Genomic DNA, 17,447 nt, shown 5'->3' with positions numbered 1-17,447 from the left:
GTCCAAAGTGAAAGCAAAACCTTCCTAAATAGGTCACATGTCCAGATATAGGGTCTCCCTTGTTATTCAAAGAGTAGCTCAGAGGAGGCCAAACCCCACTGGTTTCCTTGAAATTATCTACTTGCCTGTCCTTGCGCAAGTTCAGCTTCCTTTTCAAAACATCCAAAAATTTCAGCTATATGCAGATGTCAATGTCCACTGAAAAAATCCTTTTTCAGGTTTTAAAACACACAGAATTCTAAGTTTTTAATACAAAAATAAAAAACCTTGCAACAAAACCCAGACCTTTCTCAATACAGGCCACCAGCATTGTCACTGCAGATTAAGACTGCTCAGCAGCGAACTCAATGTGAGTGGCATGGTCAAACAAGGATGATAATGGATAAGAAGCACATTTTAAACCACTGCTGATTGGTTACTGTCCATTTCTCGCGAGGAAATAAATGTTACAATTGACCCAAGGGATTCGTGCCAACAAGAGTGAGTTACAGAGAGAGACAGGTGACAATGATCTACAGAGAGTGATACATGGGTGACAATGAGTTACAGAGAGTGATAGACAGGTGATAATGAGTTACAGACAGTGATAGACAGGTGACAGTGAGTTACAGAGAGTGATAGATGGGTGACAGTGAGTTAGAGAGTGATAGTCGTGTGACAGTGAGTTACAGAGAGTGATAGACGGGTGACAGTGAGTTACAGAAAGTGATTGATGTGTGACAGTGAGTTACAGAGAGTGATAGTCGGGTGACAATGAGTTACAGAGAGTGATAGATGGGTGACAGTGAGTTACAGAGACTGATAGATGGGTGAGAGTGAGTTACAGAGAGTGATTGATGGGAGAGAGTGAGTTACAGAGATTGATAGCCGGGTGACAGTGAGTTACAGACAGTGAATGATGGGTGAGAGTGAGTTACAGAGAGTGATTGATGGGTGACAGTGAGTTACAGAGAGTGATAGATGGGTGACAGTGAGTTACAGAGAGTGATAGATGGGTGACAGTGAGTTACAGAGAGTGATTGATGGGTGACAGTGAGTTACAGACAGTGATAGTCGGGTGACAGTGAGTTACAGAGAGTGATAGATGGGTGAGAGTGAGTTACAGAGAGTGATAGATGGGTGACAGTGAGTTACAGAGAGTGATAGTCGGGTGACAGTGAGTTACAGAGAGTGATTGATGGGTGACAGTGAGTTACAGAGAGTGATAGTCGGGTGACAGTGAGTTACAGAGAGTGATAGATGGGTGACAGTGAGTTACAGAGAGTGATAGTCGGGTGACAGTGAGCTACAGACAGTGATAGTCGGGTGACAGTGAGTTACAGAGAGTGATAGATGGGTGACAGTGAGTTACAGAGAGTGATAGATGGGTGACAGTGAGTTACAGAGAGTGATTGATGGGTGACAGTGAGTTACAGAGAGTGATAGTCGGGTGACAGTGAGTTACAGAGAGTGATAGATGGGTGACAGTGAGTTACAGAGAGTGATAGTCGGGTGACAGTGAGCTACAGACAGTGATAGTCGGGTGACAGTGAGTTACAGAGAGTGATAGATGGGTGACAGTGAGTTACAGAGAGTGATAGTCGGGTGACAGTGAGCTACAGACAGTGATAGTCGGGTGACAGTGAGTTACAGAGAGTGATAGATGGGTGATAGTGAGTTACAGAGATTGATAGCCGGGTGATAGTGAGTTACAGAGATTGATAGCTGGGTGAGAGTGAGTGACAGAGAGTGATAGTCATGTGACAGTGAGTTACAGAGAGTGATAGATGGGTGACAGTGAGTTACAGAGAGTGATTGATGGATGACAGTGAGTTACAGCGAGTGATGTATGGGTGACAGTGAGTTACAGAGAGTGATAGTTGTGTGACAGTGAGTTACAGAGAGTGATAGACGGGTGACAGTGAGTTACAGAGAGTGATAGATGGGTGACAGTGAGTTACAGAGAGTGATTGATGGGTGACAGTGAGTTACAGAGAGTGATTGATGGATGACAGTGAGTTACAGAGAGTGATGTATGGGTGAGAGTGAGTTACAGAGAGTGATAGTCGTGTGACAGTGAGTTACAGAGAGTGATTGATGGATGACAGTGAGTTACAGCGAGTGATGTATGGGTGACAGTGAGTTACAGAGAGTGATAGACGGGTGACAGTGAGTTACAGAGAGTGATAGATGGGTGACAGTGAGTAACAGAGAGTGATTGATGGGTGACAGTGAGCTACAGACAGTGATAGACGGGTGACAGTGAGTTACAGAGAGTGATTGATGGGTGACAGTGAGCTACAGACAGTGATAGACGGGTGACAGTGAGTTACAGAGAGTGATAGACGGGTGATAGTGAGTTACAGAGATTGATAGACGGGTGACAGTGAGTTACAGAGAGTGATAGACGGGTGACAGTGAGTTACAGAGAATGATAGCCGGGTGATAGTGAGTTACAGAGATTGATAGTCGTGTGACAGTGAGTTACAGAGAGTGATAGATGGGTGACAGTGAGTTACAGAGAGTGATTGATGGGTGACAGTGAGTTACAGAGAGTGATAGATGGGTGACAGTGAGTTACAGAGAGTGATTGATGGGTGACAGTGAGCTACAGAGAGTGATAATTTGGTGACAGTGAGTTACAGAGATTGATAGCCGGGTGATAGTGAGTTACAGAGAGTGATAATTTGGTGACAGTGAGTTACAGAGATTGATAGCCGGGTGATAGTGAGTTACAGAGATTGATAGTCGTGTGACAGTGAGTTACAGAGAGTGATAGACGGGTGACAGTGAGTTACAGAGAGTGATAGATGGGTGACAGTGAGTTACAGAGAGTGATTGATGGGTGACAGTGAGTTACAGAGAGTGATAAATGGGTGACAGTGAGTTACAGAGAGTGATAGACGGGTGACAGTGAGTTACAGAGAGTGATAGATGGGTGACAGTGAGTTACAGAGAGTGATTGATGGGTGACAGTGAGTTACAGAGAGTGATAGACGGGTGTCAGTGAGTTACATAGAGTGATAGATGGGTGACAGTGAGTTACAGAGAGTGATTGATGGGTGACAGTGAGTTACAGAGAGTGATAGACGGGTGACAGTGAGTTACAGAGATTGATAGCCGGGTGACAGTGAGTTACAGAGATTGATAGCCGGGTGATAGTGAGTTACAGAGATTGATAGTCATGTGACAGTGAGTTACAGAGAGTGATAGACGGGTGACAGTGAGTTACAGAGCGTGATCGACAGGTGACAGTGAGTTACAGAGAGTGATTGATGGATGACAGTGAGTTACAGCGAGTGATGTATGGGTGAGAGTGAGTTACAGAGAGTGATAGTCGTGTGACAGTGAGTTACAGAGAGTGATAGACGGGTGACAGTGAGTTACAGAGAGTGATAGATGGATGACAGTGAGTTACAGAGAGTGATTGATGGGTGACAGTGAGTTACAGAGAGTGATAGATGGGTGACAGTGAGCTACAGAGAGTGATAGATGGGTGACAGTGAGTTACAGAGAGTGATTGATGGATGACAGTGAGTTACAGAGAGTGATTGATGGGTGACAGTGAGTTACAGAGAGTGATAGATGGGTGACAGTGAGCTACAGAGAGTGATAGATGGGTGACAGTGAGTTACAGATAGTGATTGATGGGTGAGAGTGAGTTACAGAGAGTGATTGATGGGTGACAGTGAGTTACAGAGAGTGATTGATGGGTGACAGTGAGTTACAGATAGTGATAGATGGGTGACAGTGAGTTACAGATAGTGATTGATGGGTGAGAGTGAGTTACAGAGAGTGATTGATGGGTGACAGTGAGTTACAGAGAGTGATTGATGGATGACAGTGAGTTACAGAGAGTGATTGATGGGTGACAGTGAGTTACAGAGAGTGATTGATGGGTGAGAGTGAGTTACAGAGAGTGATTGATGGGTGACAGTGAGTTACAGACAGTGATAGTCGGGTGACAGTGAGTTACAGAGAGTGATTGATGGGTGACAGTGAGTTACAGAGAGTGATTGATGGATGACAGTGAGTTACAGAGAGTGATTGATGGGTGAGAGTGAGTTACAGAGAGTGATTGATGGGTGAGAGTGAGTTACAGAGAGTGATTGATGGGTGACAGTGAGCTACAGACAGTGATAGTCGGGTGACAGTGAGTTACAGAGAGTGATAGATGGGTGACAGTGAGTTACAGATAGTGATTGATGGGTGAGAGTGAGTTACAGAGAGTGATTGATGGGTGACAGTGAGTTACAGAGAGTGATTGATGGATGACAGTGAGTTACAGAGAGTGATTGATGGGTGACAGTGAGTTACAGAGAGTGATTGATGGGTGAGAGTGAGTTACAGAGAGTGATTGATGGGTGACAGTGAGCTACAGACAGTGATAGTCGGGTGACAGTGAGTTACAGAGAGTGATTGATGGATGACAGTGAGTTACAGAGAGTGATTGATGGATGACAGTGAGTTACAGAGAGTGATTGATGGGTGACAGTGAGTTACAGAGAGTGATAGATGGGTGAGAGTGAGTTACAGAGAGTGATTGATGGGTGACAGTGAGTTACAGAGAGTGATTGATGGGTGAGAGTGAGTTACAGAGAGTGATTGATGGGTGACAGTGAGTTACAGAGAGTGATTGATGGGTGACAGTGAGTTACAGAGAGTGATTGATGGGTGACAGTGAGTTACAGAGAGTGATTGATGGGTGACAGTGAGTTACAGAGAGTGATAGACGGGTGACAGTGAGTTACAGAGAGTGATAGACGGGTGACAGTGAGTTACAGAGAGTGATAGATGGGTGACAGTGAGTTACAGAGAGTGATTGATGGGTGACAGTGAGTTACAGAGAGTGATTGATGGGTGACAGTGAGTTACAGAGAGTGATTGATGGGTGACAGTGAGTTACAGAGAGTGATTGATGGGTGACAGTGAGTTACAGAGAGTGATTGATGGGTGACAGTGAGTTACAGAGAGTGATTGATGGGTGACAGTGAGTTACAGAGAGTGATAGATGGGTGACAGTGAGTTACAGAGAGTGATTGATGGGTGACAGTGAGTTACAGAGAGTGATTGATGGGTGAGAGTGAGTTACAGAGAGTGATTGATGGGTGACAGTGAGTTACAGAGAGTGATAGATGGGTGACAGTGAGTTACAGAGAGTGATTGATGGGTGACAGTGAGTTACAGAGAGTGATTGATGGGTGACAGTGAGTTACAGAGAGTGATTGATGGGTGACAGTGAGTTACAGTGAGTTACAGTGAGTGATAGTCGGGTGACAGTGAGTTACAGAGAGTGATAGATGGGTGACAGTGAGTTACAGAGAGTGACAGATGGGTGACAGTGAGCTACAGACAGTGATAGATGGGTGAGAGTGAGTTACATAGAGTGATAGATGGGTGACAGTGAGTTACATAGAGTGATAGACGGGTGAGAGTGAGTTGCATAGAGTGATAGACGGGTGACTGTGAGTTACAGAGAGTGATTGATGGATGACAGTGAGTTAGAGCGAGTGATGTATGGGTGAGAGTGAGTTACAGAGAGTGATAGTCGTGTGACAGTGAGTTACAGAGAGTGATTGATGGGTGACAGTGAGTTACAGAGAGTGATAGACGGGTGACAGTGAGTTACAGAGAGTGATTGATGGGTGACAGTGAGTTAGAGCGAGTGATGTATGGGTGAGAGTGAGTTACAGAGAGTGATAGTCGTGTGACAGTGAGTTACAGAGAGTGATTGATGGGTGACAGTGAGTTACAGAGAGTGATAGACGGGTGACAGTGAGTTAGAGCGAGTGATGTATGGGTGAGAGTGAGTTACAGAGAGTGATAGTCGTGTGACAGTGAGTTACAGAGAGTGATTGATGGGTGACAGTGAGTTACAGAGAGTGATAGACGGGTGATAGTGAGTTACAGAGAGTGATAGACGGGTGACAGTGAGTTACAGAGAATGATTGATGGATGACAGTGAGTTAGAGCGAGTGATGTATGGGTGAGAGTGAGTTACAGAGAGTGATAGTCGTGTGACAGTGAGTTACAGAGAGTGATAGATGGGTGACAGTGAGTTACAGATAGTGATTGATGGGTGAGAGTGAGTTACAGAGAGTGATTGATGGGTGACAGTGAGTTACAGAGAGTGATTGATGGATGACAGTGAGTTACAGAGAGTGATTGATGGGTGACAGTGAGTTACAGAGAGTGATTGATGGGTGAGAGTGAGTTACAGAGAGTGATTGATGGGTGACAGTGAGCTACAGACAGTGATAGTCGGGTGACAGTGAGTTACAGAGAGTGATTGATGGATGACAGTGAGTTACAGAGAGTGATTGATGGATGACAGTGAGTTACAGAGAGTGATTGATGGGTGACAGTGAGTTACAGAGAGTGATAGATGGGTGAGAGTGAGTTACAGAGAGTGATTGATGGGTGACAGTGAGTTACAGAGAGTGATTGATGGGTGAGAGTGAGTTACAGAGAGTGATTGATGGGTGACAGTGAGTTACAGAGAGTGATTGATGGATGACAGTGAGTTACAGAGAGTGATTGATGGGTGACAGTGAGTTACAGAGAGTGATAGACGGGTGACAGTGAGTTACAGAGAGTGATAGATGGGTGACAGTGAGTTACAGAGAGTGATAGATGGGTGACAGTGAGTTACAGAGAGTAATTGATGGGTGACAGTGAGTTACAGAGAGTCATTGATGGGTGACAGTGAGTTACAGAGAGTGATTGATGGGTGACAGTGAGTTACAGAGAGTGATTGATGGGTGAGAGTGAGTTACAGAGAGTGATTGATGGGTGACAGTGATTTACAGAGAGTGATAGATGGGTGACAGTGAGTTACAGAGAGTGATTGATGGGTGACAGTGAGTTACAGAGAGTGATTGATGGGTGACAGTGAGTTACAGAGAGTGATTGATGGGTGACAGTGAGTTACAGAGAGTGATTGATGGGTGACAGTGAGTTACAGAGAGTGATAGATGGGTGACAGTGAGTTACAGAGAGTGATTGATGGGTGACAGTGAGTTACAGAGAGTGATTGATGGGTGACAGTGAGTTACAGAGAGTGATAGACGGGTGACAGTGAGTTACAGAGAGTGATAGATGGGTGACAGTGAGTTACAGAGAGTGATAGATGGGTGACAGTGAGTTACAGAGAGTGATTGATGGGTGACAGTGAGCTACAGTGAGTTACAGTGAGTGATAGTCGGGTGACAGTGAGTTACAGAGAGTGATAGATGGGTGACAGTGAGTTACAGAGAGTGATAGATGGGTGACAGTGAGTTACAGTGAGTTACAGTGAGTGATAGTCGGGTGATAGTGAGTTACAGAGAGTGATAGATGGGTGACAGTGAGTTACAGAGAGTGATAGATGGGTGACAGTGAGTTACAGTGAGTTACAGTGAGTGATAGTCGGGTGACAGTGAGTTACAGAGAGTGATAGATGGGTGACAGTGAGTTACAGAGAGTGATAGATGGGTGACAGTGAGCTACAGACAGTGATAGATGGGTGAGAGTGAGTTACATAGAGTGATAGACGGGTGACAGTGAGTTACATAGAGTGATAGACGGGTGAGAGTGAGTTACATAGAGTGATAGACGGGTGACTGTGAGTTACAGAGAGTGATTGATGGATGACAGTGAGTTAGAGCGAGTGATGTATGGGTGAGAGTGAGTTACAGAGAGTGATAGTCGTGTGACAGTGAGTTACAGAGAGTGATTGATGGGTGACAGTGAGTTACAGAGAGTGATAGACGGGTGACAGTGAGTTACAGAGAGTGATTGATGGGTGACAGTGAGTTACAGAGAGTGATAGACGGGTGACAGTGAGTTACAGAGAGTGATTGATGGGTGACAGTGAGTTAGAGCGAGTGATGTATGGGTGAGAGTGAGTTACAGAGAGTGATAGTCGTGTGACAGTGAGTTACAGAGAGTGATTGATGGGTGACAGTGAGTTACAGAGAGTGATAGACGGGTGACAGTGAGTTAGAGCGAGTGATGTATGGGTGAGAGTGAGTTACAGAGAGTGATAGTCGTGTGACAGTGAGTTACAGAGAGTGATTGATGGGTGACAGTGAGTTACAGAGAGTGATAGACGGGTGATAGTGAGTTACAGAGAGTGATTGATGGGTGACAGTGAGTTACAGAGAATGATTGATGGATGACAGTGAGTTAGAGCGAGTGATGTATGGGTGAGAGTGAGTTACAGAGAGTGATAGTCGTGTGACAGTGAGTTACAGAGAGTGATTGATGGGTGACAGTGAGTTACAGAGAGTGATAGATGGGTGACAGTGAGTTACAGAGAGTGATTGACGGGTGACAGTGAGTTACAGAGAGTGATTGATGGGTGACAGTGAGTTACAGAGAGTGATAGATGGGTGACAGTGAGTTACAGAGAGTGATTGATGGGTGACAGTGAGTTACAGTGAGTGATAGTCGGGTGACAATGAGTTACAGAGATTGATAGCCGGGTGATAGTGAGTTACAGAGAGTGATAGATGGGTGACAGTGAGTTACAGAGAGTGATTGATGGGTGACAGTGAGTTACAGAGAGTGATTGATGGGTGACAGTGAGTTACAGAGAGTGATAGATGGATGACAGTGAGTTACAGAGAGTGATAGACGGGTGACAGTGAGTTACAGACAGTGAATGATGGGTGACAGTGAGTTACAGAGAGTGATAGACGGGTGACAGTGAGTTACAGAGAGTGATTGATGGTTGACAGTGAGTTACAGAGAGTGATTGATGGGTGACAGTGAGTTACAGAGAGTGATAGATGGGTGACAGTGAGTTACAGAGAGTGATTGATGGGTGACAGTGAGTTACAGAGAGTGATAGATGGGTGACAGTGAGTTACAGAAAGTGATAGTTTGGTGACAGTGAGTTACAGCGAGTGAATTATGGGTGAGAGTGAGTTACAGAGAGTGATAGATGGATGACAGTGAGTTACAGAGAGTGATAGTCGGGTGAGAGTGAGTTACAGAGAGTGATTGATGGATGACAGTGAGTTACAGCGAGTGAATTATGGGTGAGAGTGAGTTACAGAGAGTGATAGCCGGGTGACAGTGAGTTACAGAGAGTGATAGCCAGGTGACAGTGAGTTACAGAGAGTCATTGATGGATGACAGTGAGTTACAGCGAGTGAATTATGGGTGAGAGTGAGTTACAGAGAGTGATAGCCGGGTGACACTGAGTTACAGAGAGTTATTGATGGGTGACAGTGAGTTACAAAGAGTGATTGACGGGTGACAGTAAGTTACAGAGAGTGATTGACGGGTTACAGTGAGTTAAGGAGATTGATAGACGGGTGACAGTGAGTTACAGCGAGTGATTGATGGGTGAGAGTGAGTTACAGAGAGTGATAGATGGGTGACAGTGATTTACAGAGAGTGATTGATGAATGACAGTGAGTTACAGAGAGTGATAGTCGGGTGAGAGTGACTTACAGAGAGTGATTGATGGATGACAGTGAGTTACAGAGAGTGATAGATGGGTGAGAGTGAGTTACAGAGAGTGATTGATGGATGACAGTGAGTTACACTGAGTGATAGATGGGTGAGAGTGAGTTGCAGAGAGTGATAGACGGGTGACAGTGAGTTACAGAGAGTGATTGATGTGTGACAGTGAGTTACAGAGAGTGATAGTCGGGTGAGACTGAGTTACAGAGAGTGATTGATGTTTGATAGTGAGTTACAGAGAGCGATAGTCGGGTGACAGTGAGTTACAGAGAGTGATAGATGGGTGACAGAGAGTTACAGAGAGTAATTGATGGGTGAGAGTGAGTTACAGAGAGTGATAGACGGGTGACAGTGAGTTACAGAGAGTGATAGACGGGTGACAGTGAGTTACAGAGAGTGATTGATGTGTGACAGTGAATTACAGAGAGTGATAGTCGGGTGAGAGTGAGTTACAGAGAGTGATTGATGGATGACAGTGAGTTACAGAGAGTGATAGTCGGGTGAGAATGACTTACAGAGAGTGATTGATGGGTGAGAGTGACTACAGAGAGTGATAGATGGGTGAGAGAGAGTTACAGAGAGTGATAGACAGGAGAGAGTGAGTTAAAGTGTGTGATTGATGGGTGACAGTGAGGTTACAGTGAGTGATTGATGGATGATAGTGAGTTACAGAGAGTGATTGATGGATGATAGTGAGTTACAGAGAGTGATAGACAGGGGAGAGTGAGTTACAGAGAGTGATAGCCGGGTGACAGTGAGTTCCAGAGAGTGATAGACAGGAGAGAGTGAGTTAAAGTGTGTGATTGATGGGTGACAGTGAGGTTACAGTGAGTGATTGATGGATGATAGTGAGTTACAGAGAGTGATAGACAGGGGAGAGTGAGTTACAGAGAGTGATAGCCGGGTGACAGTGAGTTACAGAGAGTGATAGACAGGAGAGAGTGAGTTACTGAGAGTGATAGACAGGAGAGAGTGGGTGACAGAGAGTGATAGACAGGACAGAGTGTGTTACAGAGAGTGTTAGACAGGAGGGAGTGAGTTACAGAGAGTGATAGACAGGTAAGAGTGAGTTTCAGAGAGTGATATACAGGACAGAGTGTGTTCCAGCGAGTGATAGACAGGAGGGAGTGAGTTACAGAGCGTGATCGACAGGTGACAGTGAGTTACAGAGAGTGATTGATGGGTGAGAGTGAGTTACAGAGAGTGATTGATGGGTGACAGTGAGTTACAGAGAGTGATAGACGGGTGACAGTGAGTTACAGAGAGTGATAGATGGGTGACAGTGAGTTACAGAGAGTGATTGATGGGTGACAGTGAGTTACAGAGAGTGATTAATGGGTGACAGTGAGTTACAGAGAGTGATAGATGGGTGACAGTGAGTTACAGAGAGTGATTGATGGGTGACAGTGAGCTACAGTGAGTGATAGTCAGGTGACAATGAGTGACAGAGATTGATAGCCGGGTGATAGTGAGTTACAGAGAGTGATTGATGGATGACAGTGAGTTACAGCGAGTGAATTATGGGTGAGAGTGAGTTACAGAGAGTGATAGTCATGTGACAGTGAGTTAGAGAGAGTGATTGATGGGTGACAGTGAGTTACAGAGAGTGATAGTTGGGTGACAGTGAGTTAGAGAGAGTGAGTCGGGTGAGAGTGAGTTACAGAGAATGATTGACGGGTGACAGTGAGTTACAGAGAGTGAATTATGGGTGAGAGTGAGTTACAGAGAGTGATAGATGGATGACAGTGAGTTACAGCGAGTGAATTATGGGTGAGAGTGAGTTACAGAGAGTGATAGATGGATGACAGTGAGTTACAGAGAGTGATAGACGGGTGACAGTGAGTTACAGAGAGTGATAGTTGGGTGAAAGTGAGTTACAGAGAGTGATAGTCGGGTGAGAGTGAGTTACAGAGAATGATCTACGGGTGACAGTGAGTTACAGAGAGTGATTGATGGATGACAGTGAGTTACAGCGAGTGAATTATGGGTGAGAGTGAGTTACAGAGAGTGATAGATGGATGACAGTGAGTTACAGATAGTGATTGATGGGTGACAGTGAGTTACAGAGAGTGATAGACGGGTGACAGTGAGTTACAGAGAGTGATTGATGGGTGAGAGTGAGTTACAGAGATTGATAGATGGATGACAGTGAGTTACAGAGAGTGATTGATGGATGACAGTGAGTTACAGAGAGTGATTGATGGGTGACAGTGAGCTACAGAGAGTCATTGATGGATGACAGTGAGTTACAGCAAGTGAATTATGGGTGAGAGTGAGTTACAGAGAGTGATTGATGGGTGACAGTGAGTTACAGAGAGTGATTGATGGGTGAGAGTGATTTACATAGAGTGATTGATGGATGACAGTGAGTTACAGAGAGTGATAGTCGGGTGAGAGTGAGTTACAGAGAGTGATAGTCGGGTGAGAGTGAGTTACAGAGAATGATCGACAGGTGACAGTGAGTTACAGAGAGTGATTGATGGATGACAGTGAGTTACAGCGAGTGAATTATGGGTGAGAGTGAGTTACAGAGAGTGATAGATGGATGACAGTGAGTTCCAGAGAGTGATAGTCGGGTGACAGTGAGTTACAGAGAGTGATAGACGGGTGACAGTGAGTTACAGAGAGTGATAGTTGGGTGAGAGTGAGTTACAGAGAGTGATAGTCGGGTGAGAGTGAGTTACAGAGAATGATCGACGGGTGACAGTGAGTTACAGAGAGTGATTGATGGATGACAGTGAGTTACAGCGAGTGAATTATGGGTGAGAGTGAGTTACAGAGAGTGATAGATGGATGACAGTGAGTTACAGATAGTGATTGATGGGTGACAGTGAGTTACAGAGAGTGATAGACGGGTGACAGTGAGTTACAGAGAGTGATTGATGGGTGAGAGTGAGTTACAGAGAGTGATAGATGGATGACAGTGAGTTACAGAGAGTGATAGTCGGGTGAGAGAGAGTTACAGAGAATGATCGACGGGTGACAGTGAGTTACAGAGAGTGATTGATGGATGACAGTGAGTTACAGAGAGTGATTGATGGGTGACAGTGAGTTACAGAGAGTGATTGATGGGTGAGAGTGAGTTACATAGAGTGATTGATGGATGACAGTGAGTTACAGAGAGTGATTGATGGGTGAGAGTGAGTTACAGAGAGTGATAGTCGGGTGAGAGTGAGTTACAGAGAGTGATTGATGGATGACAGTGAGTTACAGAGAGTGATAGATGGGTGAGAGTGAGTTACAGAGAGTGATTGATGGGTGACAGTGAGTTACAGAGAGTGATAGTCGGGTGACAGTGAGTTACAGAGAGTGATAGACGGGTGACAGTGAGTTACAGAGAGTTATAGATGGGTGACAGTGAGTTACAGAGAGTGATTGATGGGTGACAGTGAGTTACAGAGAGTGATAGACGGGTGACAGTGAGTTACAGAGAGTGATAGACGGGTGACAGTGAGTTACAGAGAGTGATTGATGGGTGACAGTGAGTTACAGAGAGTGATTGATGGGTGAGAGTGAGTTACAGAGAGTGATAGATGGGTGACAGTGAGTTACAGAGAGTGATTGATGGGTGAGAGTGAGTTACAGAGAGTGATTGATGTGTGACAGTGAGTTACAGAGAGTGATAGTCGGGTGACAGTGAGTTACAGAGAGTGATAGATGGGTGACAGTGAGTTACAGAGAGTGATTGATGGGTGAGAGTGAGTTACAGAGAGTGATAGATGGGTGACAGTGAGTTACAGAGAGTGATTGATGGATGACAGTGAGTTACAGAGAGTGATAGTCGGGTGAGAGTGAGTTACAGAGAGTGATTGATGGGTGAGAGTGGGTACAGAGAGTGATAGATGGGTGAGAGAGAGTTACAGAGAGTGATAGACAGGAGAGAGTGAGTTACAGTGTGTGATTGATGGGTGACAGTGAGGTTACAGTGAGTGATTGATGGGTGACAGTGAGTTACAGAGAGTGATTGATGGGTGATAGTGAGTTCCAGAGAGTGATAGCCGGGTGACAGTGAGTTACAGAGAGTGATAGACAGGAGAGAGTGAGTTACTGAGAGTGATAGCCGGGTGACAGTGAATTACAGAGAGTGATAGACAGGAGAGAGTGAGTGACAGAGAGTGTTAGACAGGAGGGAGTGAGTTACAGAGAGTGATAGACAGGTAAGAGTGAGTTTCAGAGAGTGATATACAGGACAGAGTGTGTTGCAGAGAGTGATAGACAGGAGGGAGTGAGTTACAGAGAGTGATAGACAGGTGAGAGTGAGTTGCAGAGAGTGATAGACAGGTAAGAGTGAGTTACTGAGAGACAGATGTTGCCTATCGTTGGGTTAAACTTCACCTGTGAAATGTATCTATCCCCCAATTTGTAAAACTACAATCTCCTCCACCATGTTTTTTTTCACTGTGGAAATTCATTCACTCATAGCAGGTCATAATTATCACTCTTTTAGACGTTTAAAAACAATTCAGGATAATTTTACACCTTGCTGATTCCAGCACTAAGCCTTACCCATCCAGAGAACAAAACCAAATAAATTGTTTCCACATCCCACCTTTCTTTCAGAATCGTCATCCATTTCTTGATAATCAATGTGTTGCAGTTGCAGTTTTATCAAATATACCATAGAGAGGAGATGTGTGTGTCCCCAGGTGTACCATAGAGAGGAGATGTGTGTGTCCCCAGGTATACCATAGAGAGGAGATGTGTGTATGCCCAGGTATACCATAGAGAGGAAATGTGAGTATCCCCAGGTATACCATAGAGAGGAGATGTGTGTATCCCCAGGTATACCATAGAGAGGAGATGTGTGTGTCCCCAGGTATACCATAGAGAGGAGATGTGTGTGTCCCCAGGTATACCATAGAGAGGAGATGTGTGTATGCCCAGGTATACCATAGAGAGGAGATGGGTGTATCCCCAGGTATACCATAGAGAGGAGATGTGTGTGTCCCCAGGTATACCATAGAGAGGAGATGTGTGTATGCCCAGGTATACCACAGAGAGGAGATGTGTGTATCCCCAGGTATACCATAGAGAGGAGATGTGTGTGTCCCCATGTATACCAGAGAGAGGAGATGTGCGTATCCCCAAGTATACCATAGAGAGGAGATGTGCGTGTCCCCAGGTATACCATAGAGAGGAGATGTGCGTATCCCCAGGTATACCATAGAGAGGAGATGTGCGTATCCCCAGGTATACCATAAACAGGAGATGTGCGTATCCCCAGGTATACCATAGAGAGGAGATGTGCGTATCCCCAGGTATACCATAGAGAGAAGATGTGCGTATCCCCAGGTATACCATAGAGAGAAGATGTGCATATCCCCAGGTGTACCATAGAGAGGAGATGTGCGTATCCCCAGGTATACCATAGAGAGGAGATGTGCGTATCCCCAGGTATACCATAGAGAGGAGATGTGTGTATCCCCAGGTCTACCATAGAGAGGAGATGTGTGTATCCCCAGGTATACCATAGAGATGAGATGTGTGTATCCCAAGGTCTACCATAGAGAGGAGATGTGTGTATCCCCAGGTATACCATAGAGAGGAGATGTGTGTATCCCAAGGTCTACCATAGAGAGGAGATGTGTGTATCCCCAGGTATACCATAGAGAGGAGATGTGTGTATCCCCAGGTATACCATAGAGATGAGATGTGTGTATCCCCAGGTCTACCATAGAGAGGAGATGTGTGTGTCCCCATGTATACCATAGAGAGGAGATGTGTGTATCCCCAGGTATACCAGAGAGATGAGATGTGTGTATCCCCAGGTCTACCATGGAGAGGAGATGTGTGTGTCCCCAGGTATACCATAGAGAGGAGATGTGTGTATCCCTTTAAGGCTACAAATTCTAACTATTGTTAAGCAATCACTGCATATGCAGAACAAGAATCAATAAAAGGATTATTGCTGTTAAGTAAACAATGGCTGTGTTCATTAGAAACTGCCCACATCCAGAACCAGATTTTCCTGTTCCTGCTCCACCCTGCCCTGCCTCTAACACCTAAATGGCTGCCTTGTTTCTTGACGATTAGAATTTGACTCAGTGTCTGAGGTGTGGTCTGAATGAAGCATTATATAATTTAACCATTTCCTCTTCCGACTCCATTGGCTTTGCTGCTTGCTGCACTCTATCAGTTGGACATGTTTAACGCTGAGTGTACAAAGAATTTCTAATTTGACCCATTGACACTGACTTTCTGAATCATTTCTGTAAGTTAGAAGCAGTGGTCAACCCAGAACTGAGCCCTGAGGCATCCCACTCAGTACTGCCCCCTCACTCTAATGAGTTTTGTGCATTTATACTTTCCCAAGGTTAACCATGAATTGCTCTATATTTGTGTTGAGTTAAAGCCTCTTGTGTGGAACTTTATGAAAAGCATTCTGGAAGTCAATAGATGACAACTTGGTCAAAGAAGATGAGTAGATTGGTGAGATGGGATCTTCCTCTTGTGAATCCATGCTGACTGCTGTTAACATTTCGCTTATTTAACTGGATAAAACACAGAATCACAGAATTGTTACAGCACAAAAGGAAGCCTTTCGGCCCATCATGTCCACACTGGCTCTCTAAAAGATCAACACCCTCAGTTCCATTCCCCTGACTTCTCCCCGTAACCCTGCACATTCTTCCTTTTCATATAGCTGTCTAATTCTCTTTTGAATGCTCCAATTGAACCTGCCTCCACCACGTTCTCAGGCAGATCATTCCAGACCTTAACCACTCGCGGTGTGAAAAAGATTTTCCTCATGTCACTTTCACTTCTCTTACCAAATACTTTAAATCTGTGCCCTCTCGTTCTCCGTTCTTTCACAAGTGGGAACAGTTTCTCTCTATCTACTCTGTCCAGACCCCTCATGATTTTGAATACCTCTATCAAATTACCTCTCAGCCTTCCCTTCTCCAGGGAAAACAGTCCTAACTTCTCCAATCTATTTTCATAACTGAAATTACTCACCCCGGAACCATTCTTGTGAATCTTTTCTGTACTCTCTCCAATGCCCTCACATCTTTCCTAAAGTGCGGCACCTAGAACTGGACACAATACTCCAGCTCAGGCCGAACTAGTGTCGTATACAAATTCATAACTCTTGTACTCTATGCCCCTATTAATAAAGCCCAGGATACTGTATGCTTTATTAACTGCTCTCTCAACCTGTCCTGCCACCTTCAATGACTTATGCACATATACACCCAGGTCCCTCTGCTGCTGCACCCCCTTTAGAATTGTACCCTCCATTTTATATTGTCGCTCCATGTTCTTCCTATCAAAATGAATCACTTCACCTTTCTCCGCATTGAACTTTATCTGCCACCTGTCTGCCCATTCCACCAACTTGTCTATGTCCTTTTGAAGTTCTATACTATCCTCCTCACAGTTCACAATGTTTCCAAGTTTCGTATCATCTGCAAATGTTGAAATTGTGCCCTGTACACCAAGGTCTAGGTCATTAATAGATATCAGGAAAAGCAAGTGTCCCAACACTGACCCCGGGGAAACTCCACTACAAACCTTCCTGCAGCCTAAACCACGACACTCAGTTTGGTAGGACAGACCTGGAGAATTCCTGAAAATTGAGACATGTTGTCAAAGCTTTCCGTCTTGCACTGATCATGGCGATATAGACCCACCACCATTGTGTGAATCAGTATTCATTGCATTTGTGAACTCCGCAACTCAGGCAGTTGAGCTCAGTCTTTACATCACCATTTATGCCCAAATAGATGGTGTTGCCATGGGATCCCCTCTAGGCCCAGCTCTCACTCACATCTTTGTTGGGTTCCATGAGGAATGTGTCTTTGAGGGAATGACACCCAACCTCCTACCTCTTGCATATTTCCGATATGTAGATGATACATTTGCTAGATTTGAATCCGCAGCTGCATTCAATCATTTCCTTACACATCTTAATGGGCTGCATCCTGCACCCAAATTCATCTTTAAAATGGAGCAGTCTAATGAACTCCCTTTCCTTGATGTACTAGTTGAGAAATCTGCCCAGGGGTTCTCTGCTG

The sequence above is a fragment of the Heterodontus francisci genome, chromosome 29 (genome assembly GCF_036365525.1).
Source record: "Heterodontus francisci isolate sHetFra1 chromosome 29, sHetFra1.hap1, whole genome shotgun sequence".
Taxonomy (NCBI): Eukaryota; Metazoa; Chordata; class Chondrichthyes; order Heterodontiformes; family Heterodontidae; genus Heterodontus; species Heterodontus francisci.
Note: the sequence above shows the minus strand (reverse complement) of the source record.